We start from the raw sequence: 17,171 nt of genomic DNA, 5'->3' as shown, positions 1-17,171 counted from the left end.
CAGGGCCTATATCACTTACAGAGTAGTAATATCGGAGGTATGAAGAGATCTGATCAGCATGTGTGTCATCTGCAGCCTTTGCTGTAGGGGAAGCTGTAATGGCCGTGGGTGTTTCTTGCTCATGGGAAGTCACTTCGCTGATGAGGGGAGCTCTGTGGCAGTCATGGTGGTGGCTGAGGCCTCTGGCTGGAGACTTGTGGAGGTGGCTGGTGGCATGGCTGCTCTGGCAGCAGCAGTACCTCAGCACTCTGGGGACAGCCGCTGATCCCCCAGGAAACGGCCTCATGGCTTTCATTGTGTAGTTGATTTTGGTACTTTGATATCAGGAAGCATTGTACTTCTTGCTTGCAAAGAAGCAGTTTGCTGCTTCTTTGATTGTGAACATGGAGGCATATGATGTGTTCTCAATATATTTGTCCTTAATGTGTAGTTGGCTTGTTGAAACCACTTGAGAACGACATAGCACATCAAAAGTCACAGAGGGTTGGCAATGAATAAGTACTGGTATTTGTTTCTGGCAGCTTAGTCTAACTTCTATCTTCCAGGCTCTCATATGTCAGAAAGTTATATGAGCATTTCATGTGGGGAACTTTAACCTGAAACAGAAAGTCTCAACAAGAACTGAGCACAAGTGAACAAATGAGGTTGTGTCTTATTATGAGGGCAAGCTTAGAGTAGTGAGGGTCTGAAAAGTGGTTCTGGAAATAGGAAAAAATCGCATGAGGGATCAAGATAATAGTGAGGAAGGTCTGATGCTGGTAAGTTGTGCCATTTGACAATGACAGGCAGTCCAGTAGCACAAAACCTTTTCGCAGGGGTTAAAGGAGCAGAGGGCACATCTAAAGATTTCTGGGGATGGATAAAGGTTTGTAGGGAAGAGAATATTCAGCAAAGAGCTAGAGCATTTTCTGCAGGTCTTGGTGAAAATCACCCCCACGCATGATGGAGAACGGGTAGAGGGGATGGTAAGGATAGGCACAAGCTTAAGTTTCTCCCAAGTAGTCGAGTCCTCCAAGGTTGCTCCTGTCATGGAGAGGGGGAAGGGGATGCTTCTCCATCCTTGAGCAGATTCAAAGCCCGTAATGCCTATCTCCAGCTCAAAATCATCCCTCTTTGTCTGCAAGATGTGGCCAAGAGAGATTTGTTTTTCTTTGCTTCCTTGTATGCTTCTCTGCCTTTCTGATTTGCTTTGTCCCCACTGTGTTTGAAAGTCTGTCTTAACTTTCACTTCAGGTAGAGCAGTGTTAGGTCCATAATACATGGTCTTGCAGTCTGTAGAATGCCTGCTATTTGCTCGGTAGAGTATTTAGAAGGGAAAAAAACCACACAGTATGGCTTGGGTTGGAAGGGACCTACCATAAAGATCACCTAGTTCCAACTCCCCTGCCATGGGCAGGGACACCTCCCAACAGATCACATTGCCCAAAGCCCCATCCAGCCTGGCCTTGAACACCTCCAGGGATGGGGCATCCACAGCTTCTCTGGGCAACCTGTGCCAGGGCCTCACCACCCTCATAGTGAAGAATTACCCTTATATCCAATCTAAACCTACCCATTTTTAGATTTAACCCACCCTCCCCTTGTCCTAATACATTTTCTCTGTACATAGTTGGTAGTTTTACTGCATCACAAATTGTGCCTATAGCTTCTAAGTTAAAATGGCTCCTCTACAGCTAAAAAAATAACATCTCGAACAGTAGCCATCTGCTGTGTGTGTTAGGGCGAAGGGGTTAACCTGCAAACAAACCAATTTGCTGCATAGTTGTTAAAACTCTGCCAGAGAAAATGTTTAGCTAAAAAGCTTGCTGAATCATTGTCCTTTTAAATGTGTGACATAATGATTGCAGGGTTTTTTTTACAGGATCTGATGTGAAGTCTCATGTTAATGCTTTTGAGTAAGATGACTTTATAATAACGTATTCAGCACTACTACAACTATTGTGTAGATACCTGCTGCTCAGTAAATTGCTCACCACTCCGTATTTAAGTCCTGAGTTATGTTGGTAAGAATTGCTGATAGCTAGAAGCACAGTATGCCCTGAAGCTAGAATGTGGTAATGATGAAAATTGTGTTGTGTTGGATATTTGAGAACTTCATTTTTTTTCAGTTCAACTTTGAAAGAAAAATATCATTCTTAAATTTATTTTATTGTCCTCTATTATCCCCCTCTATTTCTTATCTTTCTAGACATGTAGTAATTTTCCAGACAGGATTTTCAGAAGGTGTGAGAGGAGTCTAATGTCTTACTCCCTTTAAAATTAACTTCATTTCTCAAACCATCCAAGCAGTTTTAAGAGCATGCTAACTGCCCAGAGTTTAAGATGCTTATGATGATCTTGAAAATCCCATACCAGAAAACAAACCACAGTGGCTTCTTTGAAAATCCAAGTGTTAAAATTCTGCAAGTGAATTTACAAGTCTCAGATCTCCAGAATGAAAAATTTGAGTCTGTCTGAACCACAGCCCTTGCAAATGAGCAATCCATGAAACTATGAACAAGTAAAAACCGACTGAGGAAGTGTGCATGGGAGAGGGATTTATTTCTGCCATGGGAAATGTGGCCATATTTTCAATCGGACTATTCAAAGTCAGAATTCTTTTATGGCAAATAACTGCTGCCACTTTTAGTGATTATTTTTTTTTTCCCTTCAAGGAGGAGAAGTGGTTTCTTGCTTGTATTTTTTTGCAATTTGGCTTACTGGATGATTTATTTTTTCAAGTGAAAGTATGGCTTTTTCTTCACATACATTTTATTTTAAGCAATGAGGGTGGGACTTATCGAAAGATGAATTTTATTGAAGCAGTGTAAATAAGTGAGCAGATGGATTCTAAAGTTAATCGTCTGTTTTGCATAAGCATGTATTAAAGGTAGGCATAAAACATATTAAGAGGAGATACTTGTAGACTGGCTCTGTGTATTTCGTAGTTTTGATTACTGAACGCTCAAGTCTTATCCTAGCTGAAATATTGATCTCTTTGCACTAATGGCCTGTAGCTGCCTCATTATTTTTCCCATAGCTGTACTAAATACTGAAACCTACTGATGTTCTAAGCAGCAAAGTAGATAAATAAGATAATAAATTATGCCAGTTATCTTCTGGGAACTGCTAAACAGATAGAAAATGTATTATGATTATGTCCTTGAAAGAAGGTTGCTTGTGCAATGTAGTGTGAACTTTTTATCACGCTTCTTGTCTTGTCCTGATTATTGACTACTGAATATGCTGAGCTGCTTTTTCAGTTTAAAAACAAATCAGTCAAATTTCCTTACTGAATAAGGAAAGTTTCATGTTAGACAAGGCATAAGAGACCATTGAACATTAGACTGAAATGAAAGATTACTTTTTATCCATAACGATCTCTCAAACTCTGCTTGTCTACATTAGCCTATACTTGGATATGCTTTTTTTATGGTTTTCCTCAGAGCAGTTGAAAATGATAGATAAAAAGAATCTTACCCACATTTCTGTAAATGGCTACAGGAATAAAATCTATTGAACACATGATAAAAAGTTACTGCGCCATAAAAAGATGTACTGTTCAAGCATGGAAGCACTGTAAAAAGTGCTTATAAAAGCATTTCAGAATTTTTTCCCTACTGGAGTAAGAGTAAGTCATAATATCTGTTCCCTTTTAAGACAAATCAAAACAATATCTGTGCAGCAATACAGAGGGATAAACCTCAGTTTCTGCAGATGGAGTAGAAAAAATTACTTCCTTGAGCTTGCCTCCTGTTATGTATGATCTTTCATGATTTTGGGGAAAAAAAAGTATGAAATGCTGTAAGCGTTATCTCAAAGTAATACACTTTGTCGTTTTAAATTCAGTGGCTTGTGCAGAAGGTCGAATTGGCTGTTCTTACAAACTGGTCCGTTTGCAACATCCGTATCTGAGTGTATTATCACAGTTACATAACTTGAGAAAATACTTACTTTGGAGAAGAGGAATTTAAATTACTCTTTATCTCAAGTGGTTCCATCTTGGATTACTGCTTCTAATAGAAAAAGATCACTACCAATCCGGAGAACACGGATGACTACTCACTCATCACTGTTTCTTTTTGAGGATCACAAATTACAGAAACAATTTTTCTGCCAAAAAGTTTTGAGAGGATGTTTTTGTTTCATCTTCTAGAATAAGAGTTGTCATTTTGAGTGCATGTTTAAAATCCATTTTCCACGTTGGCAGTTGATTTGCCTTTGTTCCTGATTTTCATGCTTTTCTAAACTTTTCCTTGATGTGATCGATGAGTGGCTCTTGACATAATGTAGAAACATTTGCAACTGAAATGGGAAACATTTCTTACCATCCTAGAAATCTTGACTTTCAGACAGATTATTCTTAATGTAATAAATGTCATCTACTATTAACCCATGCATTCTCTGAAATGACTTCAGAAAGGATTTTTTTTTTTTGTATGAGATGAGCATCTCCCTTGTCTCAATCTATCTGAAAACTTTTATGGAGAATTCTAGTGAGATGGCAGTAGGACCAATATGTTAGCCCATAGGGACTACATGTAAGGAATAGGTTTGTCAGCAAAAACATTTTTTTTAGGGTAGTGATAACAGATTAGTAAGCATAAACCTATTTTTTTCTCCCTTTTCTCCTCATTGATTTCAATTATTTTTTCAAAGTCCTTCATTCTCAATGCAGCAGTTCACTTGACTTGGAGCCTTTAAAGCTGCTCCAGCCGAGCTAGGTGGGCTTCCCCATCTCACTTGAGTGAGAATGACCTTGAGGCAGGCTTGGGGGGGGGGGGGGGGGTCATGATCGTTGTGCTAACAGATGCTGATGCATCCCCACTGTCTTACAAGTTCCAGGCTGCTCTTTGGTGTGCCTGATGGCTCAAGCTTAGTTCATCAGTTTAGGCACTGTAGGAATTTGTGTGCGCGCCCAGGAGCTTAGCTAAGGCTCAAATTGGATAATTCTTTGGCAGTAGAAAAGTGCAATAAAGTCCAGCCAAAAGACATCTGTCAAGAGAGGATTTCTCAGCTTACGAAAATTTCTCAGAAGACCAGTACATTTTTTGAATTACAAAGATGTGGCGTAAGCCTGAAAAATGGACAACTTGCAGCTTTTCTTTGGCGGTACTCAGAAAAAGGTTTCAGGAACGGGAATGTGTTATTTAGTCGATATTGCTTAAATTGGTACGATCCAGCTATTGACCTGTGTACCAGCTGTATCCTGCAACAGACTTCTCAACAATTTACTGCGCATCCAGTGGGAAGATTGGGAACAACTTTAGACAGCAGATGGTCCGGCACTGAGAGCCGAAATGCTGATGTTACTCCTGCCTCCTGTCTTCATGAGACCTGGCTCTAGTGGTGGTCTTGGGGTGGTGGTGCGGGGAGGGATGGGGATGGCTGATCAGTGCCACGTGTCTTCCCTTTGGCTTTAGAGCATTTTTTGCTAGGTCACCGAGGCATTTGCATCATCTGGTTTGTAAAACTTTGTTCTTAAATTTTAATGGCTTTCAGTTAGCACGAGAGAGGTCTGAGCTATGTATTTTGGTGAATAGCTAACAAGGAACACATTTACTCATACGTTATTCCTGTAAGATTGATTTTTCTGCCTACACAAAATGTGAAATCCACACAAACTTGAAAGCAGTACAATGAAATTGAAAGAAGAGAGAAATGTGTAATGTTATATTAAATAAAAAGTTAAATTTATAGTGATGAAATAACTGTAATAAGTAGATTATGCTCATTCTTTGAGGTCTGCAAAATCCAGTATGTTCCTCTAGAAATAATTTACAGAACTTGACTTTCTTCCAAGGATCTTTAAAATAAGTGTTACTGCTCAGATAGGTCAACCAGAGCATGAGATATTTCCCAGTAACAGCAGCAGAGCTGTGAATGCAGCTCTGGAGAAGACATTCTTTTGAGTGTTAAAATGCAATTAAGTACTCTCCAAACAATTTAAGATAATTAGTATTGTGAATGACAGATGCTTGTTCCTCTTTCAAAACATCAGTTGTAACTTAATATCAAAATTCTTGAAAGAATTCTTGAAAGAATGCCCTTGTCCCAGATGTGCTCGTTGCCTTTATTCAGTCTGAGGTACTAGAGGTATGCATAGTGTACCACATGAGTTCATACCACTGCATTCTGTGGTACCATTAATACTTGTCAGCTTTGACTGGAAATAGCTTGCCCTGTAGGTCTTTGGGTGTCTATTTGTCTTTTTTGTGGCTGCTGGAACAGTCGGGGCTCACAGTCTGACTGAAAGTGCCTGGCTCCCTTTCCGCTTCTCCTGCTTCGGTTTGAGCTCTCACTTGAAATTTCAGATTCTGAATGGCCTTTCATCTCATTTTAATGGGTCTGGTTTTCAGAATTACCCTTTTCTATACAAGTGGCCTGTTGTGCCTTCTCTCGGGTTTGCACCAGCTCCCAGCTTTGTGTCACTGGGATGCTCTGGGCAGCATGGGGAGCCCGGGAGGGGCCAGGGAGAGTCACCAGCTCCGTGGTCATTTGTCTTTCAGCACAGCTCACTCTAGTCTCAGTCTGTAACTAATCCTTGACGTTTGTTTTAAACTTCAGCTAATACTTTTAAACGTAGTGCTATGTTACATGTTGCTCTGAAATTTAAATGAATTAGTGCGGTTACATCTCCTTTGTTAAAAAAGCTAAGATCCCATTTGTATTACAAATGCGTCTTTAGCATTCCTGTGGTACAATATATTCCTTATTCCAATTTCTCTTCTATCTCTGTAATCCATCATTCCTCCAAAACTTGTTTTTCTGCTTCACATTCTGTTGAGGTCAGACCGAGGGCTTGTAATGATCAGGAATAGCCCTAGGTCATGCTTTCTTCCCTTTCACTGCTTTTTGTAGGTATTATCATTTCTTATTCTACACCACCTGTCAGTAAGAAAGATTTATTTAAAAAATAAAAATCTTCTGCCAGATTTGTGATTTTATGTGCTAATGCATTTAGAATTCCAGGATGGAGATTAACTGTCTTTTTTATGTCTGAATTTAAAAATAAATAAATCATTTTTAGTTTTTCTTCCAAGATAGAATAGAGTTCTCGTGTCCTGGTTCCTGGAAGTTGAGTTGGCTTTGCCTGTCCGGTACCACAGTGGTCTTGCTGAAAGCCGAGGCGAAAGTATTAAACTTTGAAGTCACAGCAAATTTATATTCAGTATCTACCTCACTCATAGTGTTTACCAGTTTCACTTTTTTGTTTGTTTTAATGTTAATAGTGTTGCTGGCAAATGATTTACTGCTTCTTTTGCAAAGTCTTGGCTTGTGACCTTCTCTGTCACTTCAACTTCTCTGTCCTTCAACTTCGTGCAGTCAATGTGTGTTCTTCGTTGACGATAGGAGTTCCCCCTTTTCTTCTGTCTACTGTCCTTTAAACTAGGGTTGATTATTTTTCTCTTTTGGTCTGGACCAAAATTTCTGGTCCTGTTCTCTCTAGGTAAAGATCTAAATCCTGAATGTTTTGCCACGAGAGCCTTCATGCTGAATTAATGCAATTTTTACACCTAATTTCCTTGTTTTTAAAGGGAAGGAAAATAGATGTCACTAAATTGAGCGTGCTTTTTGAAACCCGAATACTTTTCCAGTTCTAAGAAGTGAAGAAGACTTTTCCATGTATTGTGCTGCTTCAGAGACAACAGCAAAAATCTTAGTGTACCTCAGCGTATCAGCCTACTAAACTTTGGTTGTATCCTGGCAACTGAAGGTATTTTTAGTTCAGTGTTTCAGTTTTTCCATCAGTCTATCACTTTCATAAGTCAAAAAACTGTAAAACTGAAAACTTTTGGTGGCAGACAAACCACCATGGAATTCTAGAGGAATGAGGAAAACTGAGAAGACACAAATACTTAAAATGAAACACCACACCTTCTTGCATGTTTTCTTCTAGCAACATCCCTTTCCATGCAAGGCATGCAAGAATGAGTAGTATGGAAAATATTGAAGTTAGGAGCTCACAGTATGTGTGTCTGGGACCAGCTGGCTGTGGCCGTATGATTTACTGAAAGCCTTGTGCCTTGCTCACTTGTAAGTTAGCTCTGAGCCCTCTGACTTGTTCTTAATGGATTCTTAACTCTCTTGTAACTGAGCATTGGGAGTTAGGTAGAGTTTAGGCTATCTGCATATATATTGCTGAAACAATTGAAAACTTTTAATTGCTTCAGCTAGAGACAGAGGAGATGTGTAATGATTTTTAAATTATTTTTTCAAGCAGGTTGGAAATATTCATTATATAAACTTCCATATTAATTTGACCTCCTATTAAAAGTTGACTTCTGCAAATACAGAAGGTGTGGAGGCTTTCAGATCAAAGGCAAAATGTTTTAAAAGAGATGAGAAGGCAGTTTAAACTGCAGACAGTTTTAGAACCCCAAGATAAGTAGTTTCTAGTGCTCTGAAATTTAGTGTCTGGTTATATAGATTGATATGCTTATGGTTATCAAACTCCCTTATACAACTTGTGAGTGGGCATCTTTTTTGGCAGGGGTTTTGGCCAGGGCACTTCTGTAGTGGAACAAAAGCTAAATCTTAGCAGACTGATTCAGTCATCTTGACTGTGCCAGTTCAAATGGATGTTGGCCCCTATTATTTCTTCTCATCATAATTTACTGAGTTTGGAGAGCAGTGGTGGCTTGTGTACTTGTGATGGCAGTGGCACCACGTACACTTGTGTTTTTCCTATACTGGGATCTAGAGAGTAGAGGTACTTCTCATGTCTATCAATGCTTGAGAATCTCATTTGATTCTCAAAACAATTTTTGCTACTTTTCTTACCTGGCTTTTTACCTGAAACTTATTGAAGGAGCAGTTCCCTTTAGCAGCACGGCTGAGACACTGCTGGCTGTTAGTGGAGGAGCTGTGTGTCTCTGCCTGCCCGGCTCCTGCTCCTTCCACATGTCTGCACGAGTGCTTGTCTGACCCCTGGGAGCTAACTAAAATGGCAGAATACCATTTGCAGTCTTCTTAGTGTTGGCTTTCTGCCAGTTTTATACCTGTAAAGCACCTTTTCTCAGGGGCAGGAAAGGATCTATGCTAGTGAAGGGCAGTGGTGAGAGTATGTGGAAGGGCTCAGGGAGTACGAGACCACTTCTGCTCGTGGCATCTTTAGTCTGCATCAAATACCTTGAGAAAGGAGTCAGCCTTTTAAAAAGTTTTTTTTTTTTAAAGTTCTTTTTTAACGGTTGTGTCGTCATGAAATAATTCATAGTCAGGAAATAATCTTTTATGTTTGTTATCGTGGCATTTCAGCCTTCAGTTGTGAAGAAATTCTGTATTTTCAGGTTATCCTTGACTGACGTGACAGGAAGAAACTAGCTACGTTACTCTCGTGTCTCTTGCCACTCGGTTAACCCCTCCTTCTTTCCCTCCTCTTCTGTGCTGTGGGTACCTCGTGCTTGCTCTGCTGCAGCCTTCGCCCCAGCTGGATCTCCCAGACCACGCTGTTGGTTTCCTTGCTCCTTTGGTCTGCAGAGGAGGCCCTGATGTGCTTTTGAGATTGATTGTGCACTCTCTGCTTGGGAGCTAAACTCAAATAAGCTTTGTCTTAGAGGTAAACCCTTCTGGATTTGGCGTTTAGTATTACATCTTTCTCTCGAGTGGCCTCAGTAGTGCCATGCCCAAGTGCAGGCCAGATGAATGCTCTTACTTGTGTAAGTTCTTGGGTATTGAGAGAAATTAGTTTAGAGGCCTCTAAAGAGAAAGGAGCGTGTACCATCTATTTTAATCTAAAGGTGAAATAAAGTAATGATGATTATCAGCACTAGTCTACTGCTGAAAAACTTGCACTGCTCAAATAAATGGAAATTAATGTTGGGTGTTTGAAAGGATATGAAGACTTTGCTATTTACAGCAATAGCCTGTTAATTACCAGACCATAATGATATTATTTAATGGGCATAGCTTTCGAATTTCGGTTTTTGAATGTAGCGAAGGATGCAGAGGGAGAAAGCTGAGGTAAATATATTTATCTTCGCAAAGTCAAGTGTTTTAAGGAGCCTTGGCTGCTGCTGTGTTCCTGCTGCCACACATCATGGCTTTAGGGGGAGAAAGGTTTGTTCTGCTAGTCACAGGTGGTAAAATATGTTCAGTCTTAAAGAAAAACAGCATGAAAGAGTAATCTTCTCATCTCCCCTTTTGACCCGAGATTCCTCTGAAGAGTATTTTAAGCCATAATTTTAATGATGTTACGGCATGTATTTAAACCTTAACTGCCTTAGTACAAATGTCACTTTTTTAGAAAACCCTTTTCTTCCTTTTAGAAAATACAATAGCATAAAAAATGGGATCTTTATTCTTTAAGTAAAAAAGCCTCAGATTTTCTCTGTTTAGTTCATTAAATGTCAGCTCAACATTGCCTTCTTGCTGTAGCATTTAGTGTTTGCATTTCTCTGAATATTTCAATTTTATTCTCTTGCACTAGGATACTAAATGCCTCTCGGGAGAGAAGGAGCTATTCTGGTTCTTTTGGAGACTGAAAAAGTACAAATGGAAGGAAGTTCTGCATTTTCAATTTACCTGAAGGGCTTAATGGTTCTGTTAATCTTAAAACAAGGCAGTACTCCCCTCCCCTTTCTACTTGGCTTGCCTCCCTCCCATTTTAAATGTGGGTCTTGTTCCATGTCACTTAATGGGGGGGGATGAATAGGCAAGATTTTCCAGCTGCTGGAAAGTGAGAAATTATCTCAACGTTATCGTTGCTGGAGATCTGAAATGGAACAAAAGGTGCAAAGCAGTTGCTTCTCAACTTTACATTACTGTTTTGTGGGTTTGGGGATTTTTTTGGAAAGTAACAGAAGAAGACGTGTAAGTTAGAAGCGGTTTCTAATGTAGTTCAATATGGAATGCATGTTAATGCTTTTCTCTCTGGTTTGCAGTGTTTTATTGGAAACAGCATCCTCATGATGGCCTCTTCTTGCTTACCTAGAGCAGAAGGTCTGGAATAGGGAGTATGAGTAGTAGTCAGCCAAATCATATTTGCATGTTAATTGATGTTGTATGAGGGATTTCTCTTCATTTACTAAGCCGCAGTCCCTAGTTTAGGATAACTGCAAGTGATTAGACTGCTCAACATTTTTCTTGGCTGTAGAAGTGCAGGAAAATTTGATGGCTACTGTGTTTGTTAGATTTTATCAAAGAAGGTCATGTTCTAATGATGCAGCAACTTGTGATGACATAGGGAGGGGAGGAATGAAAACATTTTATGTCCTGATCTGGCATTGGAATTAGTAGTAGTGTTAATCATCATTGTATAAATCTTGTATATTAACAGCCTGAGGTCATCTTTAGATTATTACATCTTTCTACCAACTAACCACAGGAGTAAATATGTGTTTGTATGTTTGGTTTTGAATTACAGGCTTTTGAAATGTCTTATTCTTCATTTAGTTAGACATAATTATAATTTAGCTTACTTTTTGCCAAGGAATATATAAAGTACTTCACTATTTTGTTATACTTCTCTTTAAAAGAGTCATTGTCTTGTGTTGCTAAGAGCTTAATGCTTTAGAAAGGGAGGTCGTTGCTGCTAATGCTTATAGGATATGGAGATTTTGGGGCTAACACAACACCGGTACCACAAAGTTCTGTATTAAACAGAAACATCTTTCAGTGTGAGATCTAATTAATACAACTCAACAAATTTCTTAGTGATTTCTCAGTGACAGTAAAATGATGTGCAGTGACTTTGCAGATCCATGTTAAAAATTGTTTGTTGGTATATAAGTAGAGCTATGTGTACAATTATATAATTCATAATAATCAAATGAAGTTTCTTTTTTGATAAATGTGGGCTCTCTTTAGCTTTTACTGAAACTTCCAATTCTAAGTTTTGATAGCAGTTGCTGAAATGAATGATCGAGTACAATGTGGAATATGCATTCATCTATATAAAAAGTGCAGCAATTCAGTAGAAGACAATTCTGATTGTTTTGAGTGTTTTAGAAGTATGCTAGAGAAATAGCACTATATGCTGTCAATTAGAAAGGGGAGTATGATTTATCTTTTAAGAACCATTTAATAAACCTTTCTGTTATGCTGAATTTTTAGCTGTGGCTGGAGACAAGTACTGAGCATGGATCCATTCCTTTCTGCTGTCATTTGTCTATATATGGGTAAAAATGATCTAATGAAACCTTTTTTTTTTTTTGAAACACAAGGGATAGTAAATAACTGTCTACATATAAAAAAACCCAAACTCATCACATAAATTTATTGCAGAAAATTGCAGTTGGTTTAGCAAGTTGTAAGCTGGCAAGTCTTTTGTTCCTCACTTTTACATTGTGTGTTTGACATCGAGATTTTAATCTCTTAGTTTTAATCTCTTCAGCTTCCATGGCTTAATTTAATTTGTTTTATAGGAAATAAAAGTATGTGGTTTATTAAGATATACACTCTAACCTAGGTCTTAAACCCAATCGCATACAAACTCTAATGAAACTCAGATTCAGATGTAATCTTCTGTCCTAACGGTAACCAAAGGAACCAAAGACAGCATCATCCAAGCGTGTGGTTGCCATAGCACAGTTCTGTCCTAGCTGTGGGTTCTTCTATCTGTTGCTGTTTCTGTGATCTGAAGGGTAATTTAAACTGGAGTGATAGTGTGATGAGCTGCTAGTCTTGGGCTCTTTGTCCATAGTGCAGGTAGCAATATCAAACAGCCATTATTAGAACTTTTCCTTATTTCCTCCTCCTCCTCCTCTTCCTTTTTTCTTTTTTTTTTTTCTCCCTGATAGGACTCTGGGAGGCGCAGTGTGTGTGTTGTTGTGTATGGTGAGAGCTGTTCTTTTGAATACTGACCAGGGCTTACTCTTACTTTCACAACTGTTACTCTAACACCCATCTTCAGTTCTCTGCCTATGTTCTTCTACCCCAGAAAGTGGTCTCGTTCAAAAGCATCTCAGTTTTATTAGGTTTCAAAAGTAAGTAATACATACGTGTAGCAACTAACGTAATGTCCAAAATTTCACTTTCCAACCTGTAACATTGCTTAAGGAATTACCAGAAATTACTTTTGACTTGGTGCTTTTTCAAGTGTCGTGGTTGGAAGCTTGTGTGATACTAGTTAAAAACAAAACGGCACCTCATCCCCTCGAAGGAAAAACACCCCAAAACAACAAAAATCAACCCACCCTTCTAATTTAAGCTATCGCTTGAAAAAGTCAAGATTGTGTTGATCTTGATACTTGAATGATGCACTTTAAAAATTCACAGAGAAGCAAATAAAACAACATGTAAGGAGTGCTGCTTTTGTCTGTTGAGTACCAGCCTGGCTATGTCCTTATATTCACAACCTTCATGGTAAAAGCTGTGTTTGGTAAATTCTGTGGACGCTGTGCAAGCTTGTTAGGTAAAGCCTGTAAATTTGACCTTCCTAATTCTTAAAGTTTTGATTAAAAAAGAAAAAAAAAAAGAAAGGGTTCTTCACCAAAACAAAGTTAGCTTTGCTTGTATTACATTAAAAAAAGAAAGCTGTGACTGGGGGAGCTGCATGGTGTAAACAGAGGGCTGGTTTGAAGGGCACTGCACGGCTGCTGCTCAGTGGCATCAGCTTGTTCTGGTGCTCAAGTCCATGGATAGCCACTTGTGGCTCATCAGCATCCAGCAGGAATCCGGAAGGACTGAACCAGCTGTCCTGGTGGAGAAGAGAAAAGCAGCATCCACCAATCTCGTTGTGGTCAAGCTGCATCCTAAGCCCCCAGGTTTCTGTTTCTTGGATACTTTCTACTCCTTCTACTGGGAAGACAGATGACTGGTTGGGCCAAACTGTATTTCTAAGAGGAAACCTTTTTTTTTTTTTTTAATAATTTTGCAGGTGCTTAAAGTGATGTGGACTGTAGTTTGGAGTCTGGTTATTTTGCTTCTCTTGATATTTTCCTTCTCATGTTTTATAATTATGTGTAGGAGGGTAAAGTTTGTGTCTCACTGCTGCTTTTATGGTTCAATATCTGTCAGCAGGAGTGAAAATTTCTCTCTCCTCTAACCTTATCTCCGTTGTAAGTAATTAAAAGTTTCATAGTCTGAGTTTGGTGAGTTTCTGGGGTTGAGAGGTAATGGTTCTGGTTGGAGGATACTGAATCTTCTGAGAGTTCAGTAGTGCCCGTCAGGTGAAAGCACTGGATGTGTGCTCTATGCTGTGCAAAGATGAAGGCAGCCTTTCTCTTTGTCTAAGACATGGTACCTTTAATTTGGCAGGATGGTGTCTTTTTGTGTAAAGAATGACTTCTGGGTCTGAATTCTGCAGCCTGACAGGAGGATTGAAATGCTCTGCAATAATAAAGATGTGACAAGCCTTGCTCCTGTTCTGGGCACTTTATGAAGAAATGGTCTGGTGGGAGGTGTTCCTGGCCATGGCAGGGGGCTGGAATTAGGTGGTCTTTAAGGTCCTCTCCAACCCAAACCTTTCTGTGGTTCCGTGAAATACAAAACAAGTGTGCGACATTGACTACTGAATCGATTTGTGTTTCTGAGCCTGCTGCTGCTGAACTCTGGGTAAAAGTAATGTAATAATGTTGGGAGAGACAAAAAAAAATAAAAAATTCCAGGTACACAGCTATTCTTTCTAGTAATTGCAAGGTATAAGCAGGGGAGAAAAGCTGTCCGTCGTCTCCCCCCCCCCCCCCCCCCCCCCCAAAAAAAAAAAAAACTAGGAAAGCAGTAATGCTTTTTATACCTAACATGATTGAGGAATTGATTATAACTTTTTTCTCCTACTGATATTTTACCCTGCCACAATAATGCAGTCCTGTCTTAGGCAGCTTCTGTAACAAATGCACTGCGCTTGCTTTCACAGGCTAGCGCAGTTGGAATTAAACCGGCAAATTGAAGTTAGAAAGAACCAAATGTCACACTTGGTGGTTTGTAAGACCCTAAGTCTAAGGCCAAAGCAAACGTGTTTGTCTTTGTCAGGGTAAGAGACTGGAAATGCTTTGACCCTGAGTTATTGAGTATTGTATACTCCAAGTCTAAACTATTGACTTTATCAGTGGTGTTAATTGTATTAAATGTATCAATATGGAAAACCATTCCATATTAGAATAGCAAAATTTCTGTTTCTGACACAGTCTTTTGAGCTAAAAGTTGTAATTAAAGATAGTAAGTTCTTATGTCTGAATCTTGTCAGTGTCGTCATTAAGAAAACCTTTTTCATAGAGATTCAGCTAAGAATATCAGATCTATTAAACCAGAAGGCAGAAGCCTGCTTCTTCCTGAAGGAAAAAATAACTTGCTGCATGTTAACTGTTTTGTTCTGGATTGTATATCAAAATATTTGAATTTTCTGTGCTTCTAAGAACTGATTTTTATTCTAAGTCATTACATAATCCAACAAGCCATCTGGCACGTGCGTGTGTGAAAGGAAAGGGAAATTTAGGCTTTTGACTAATAATAACGGAAAACCCCCAGTGATGAAGCTGAGTTGATGTTTTATGAATTTTTGGTAGACTCGTGCAGCTAACTTCTAATGGTTGTTACATGGTGTTTTAGAGGTTGATTATCACTCTGATCTTGTTTTATCTGTTTAACAATCACCACATGTTTATAGAAGAAAACCTGAGACTTAAGGGCCTTATTTGTGAGGCATGGGGCAGTGTGTACGTGTTAGTTAACAGGAGGTGGCTGCTTGTAATTGAGAAGGAAGCATATGCTGCCTGTCCTTACATCTTGTGTTACCAACTTGAGTTTACCCACAGAATCCGTTTAATATCTAATAGTAACATAAAATTCTGAGCCTGGCTCATGTATGCCCACTGTGTTTGCATCTGGTTTATCTGATGGTGTAATTCAGCTCTAGAAATAGGCTTACCAAGGCAGATACAGGTTGAGCAGGTTTTGACACACAGCGTTTTTTGGGTGAGCAGGTCAGTGTGAGGACCGGCCGCGCGCTCTCAGCCTTGCTCTGGTGCTAGCAGCAGCCTTGATGTCGGCAGAAACTTTCTGTCCACCCATGTCTGCTGGTGTGGTGGTGCTTCTGTCAGCGTAGCCTGTAACCTCCGACTTCAGCTTTCTGTTTTCTGAGCAGTTAGAGAGGAGACATCACTCCTGCCAGCGCTGTGTTTTCTGCAGTGCTTGAGGTTAGCAGATGGAGATCTTTTGGCGGTCTCCAGCAGCTGGTGGTGTCTGCTGGTGGGGTGAACTCATTGTAAAGAAAACTGATGAAGCCATGAAGAATGAGGGTTAAATGCCAGCCTGCTGCTCGTAAATTCAGGTATCTTCCAGTACAAAAGTTGAAAATGGGAACCGAGCAAGCAGAGTGGCTTGAGAAATGCAGGAAACCAGTTGGCACAGAAGATTAGGAAAATCCGAGGTCTGCCATCCACTGCTTATGTACATGCTTCTTACTGTGGATGAATCAGAGCCCTCCCCAATGGGGACCTGATGTTTTAAAGTAGCTGTTAAAATGCAAGGGTGAGAGCCAAGGCAGGCAGTGGCATGAGGAATTTGGGTGAGGGCAGTGTGTTGGGCATAAATGGCGGGGCTGAAGTAATGGGCTGCGGGAGGGCTGTGGGTGGGAGGAGGCCGTGTGCTGAGATGGATGGAAACAACCCATCATGTGCCGAAATGGCAGCCGGATGGAGAAATGCCTGGCTCAGGTACATTTGGGGGTGGCGGCGGCCAGTGAAGAGAGGAGATGTCGAAATTAGATGCTCTGAAAAATGCTTCTGGAGACACGTGAAGGAGAGACTTAGTGGACAGACGTTAGGGCCTTAGGGACTCCAGAGCAGTGTGAGAGATGTCCTCAAGAGAGGACTGAAGCAACAGTCATGGGATCCCACGGTAGCTCCAGGACTGTATACACACCACAACCAACCTGCCTGGCTCTTCTGGACTGTGCAGGGCACGGGAATGGGAACCAGGTGGGACAAGGAAGCTGCGAGAGGAACCACAGCACTAACCTCCCCCTGGGCTGTGCCACTTCTGCTGAACAGCAAGTCATGTAACTGGCAAAATTGGGCCTACGTCTGTGATTACATGTTTTGGTGTCCGAGTCCGTTTGGTCTCCACACTGTGTGGTCTTAAACTGTAATTGTCAGGAAATGGAGTCTTAAGGAAGCCTTGATACCCATCTTTTCTGAAGAGTGTTCAGTTTGGTAAAGCAACAGAAGTGTCTTAATAGAGAATAGTTTAATTATCTATGAGGTATGCAGAATTTTGTACTGATGCTTTTCCTGTATTTTTATCATAATCTT

General features: G+C 40.0%; 1 protein-coding gene and 1 long non-coding RNA gene across 2 annotated transcripts in view; both read left to right on the top strand.

The window, feature by feature from the left end:
• DDX10 (DEAD-box helicase 10) overlaps window positions 1–17,171 on the top strand; it is a 192,249-nt gene that overhangs the window by 88,202 nt on the left and 86,876 nt on the right. The gene's annotated exons all lie outside the window — the stretch shown is intronic.
• Window positions 6,634–14,606, top strand: LOC310886343. Its single transcript, XR_014575274.1, has 2 exons — window positions 6,634–7,696; window positions 10,409–14,606. It is a non-coding gene; the product is annotated as an uncharacterized lncRNA (long non-coding RNA).

Source organism: Anser anser, assembly GCF_964211835.1.
Source record: "Anser anser genome assembly, chromosome: 1".
NCBI lineage: Eukaryota > Metazoa > Chordata > Aves > Anseriformes > Anatidae > Anser > Anser anser.
This window is presented reverse-complemented; position numbering and strand designations above follow the sequence as displayed.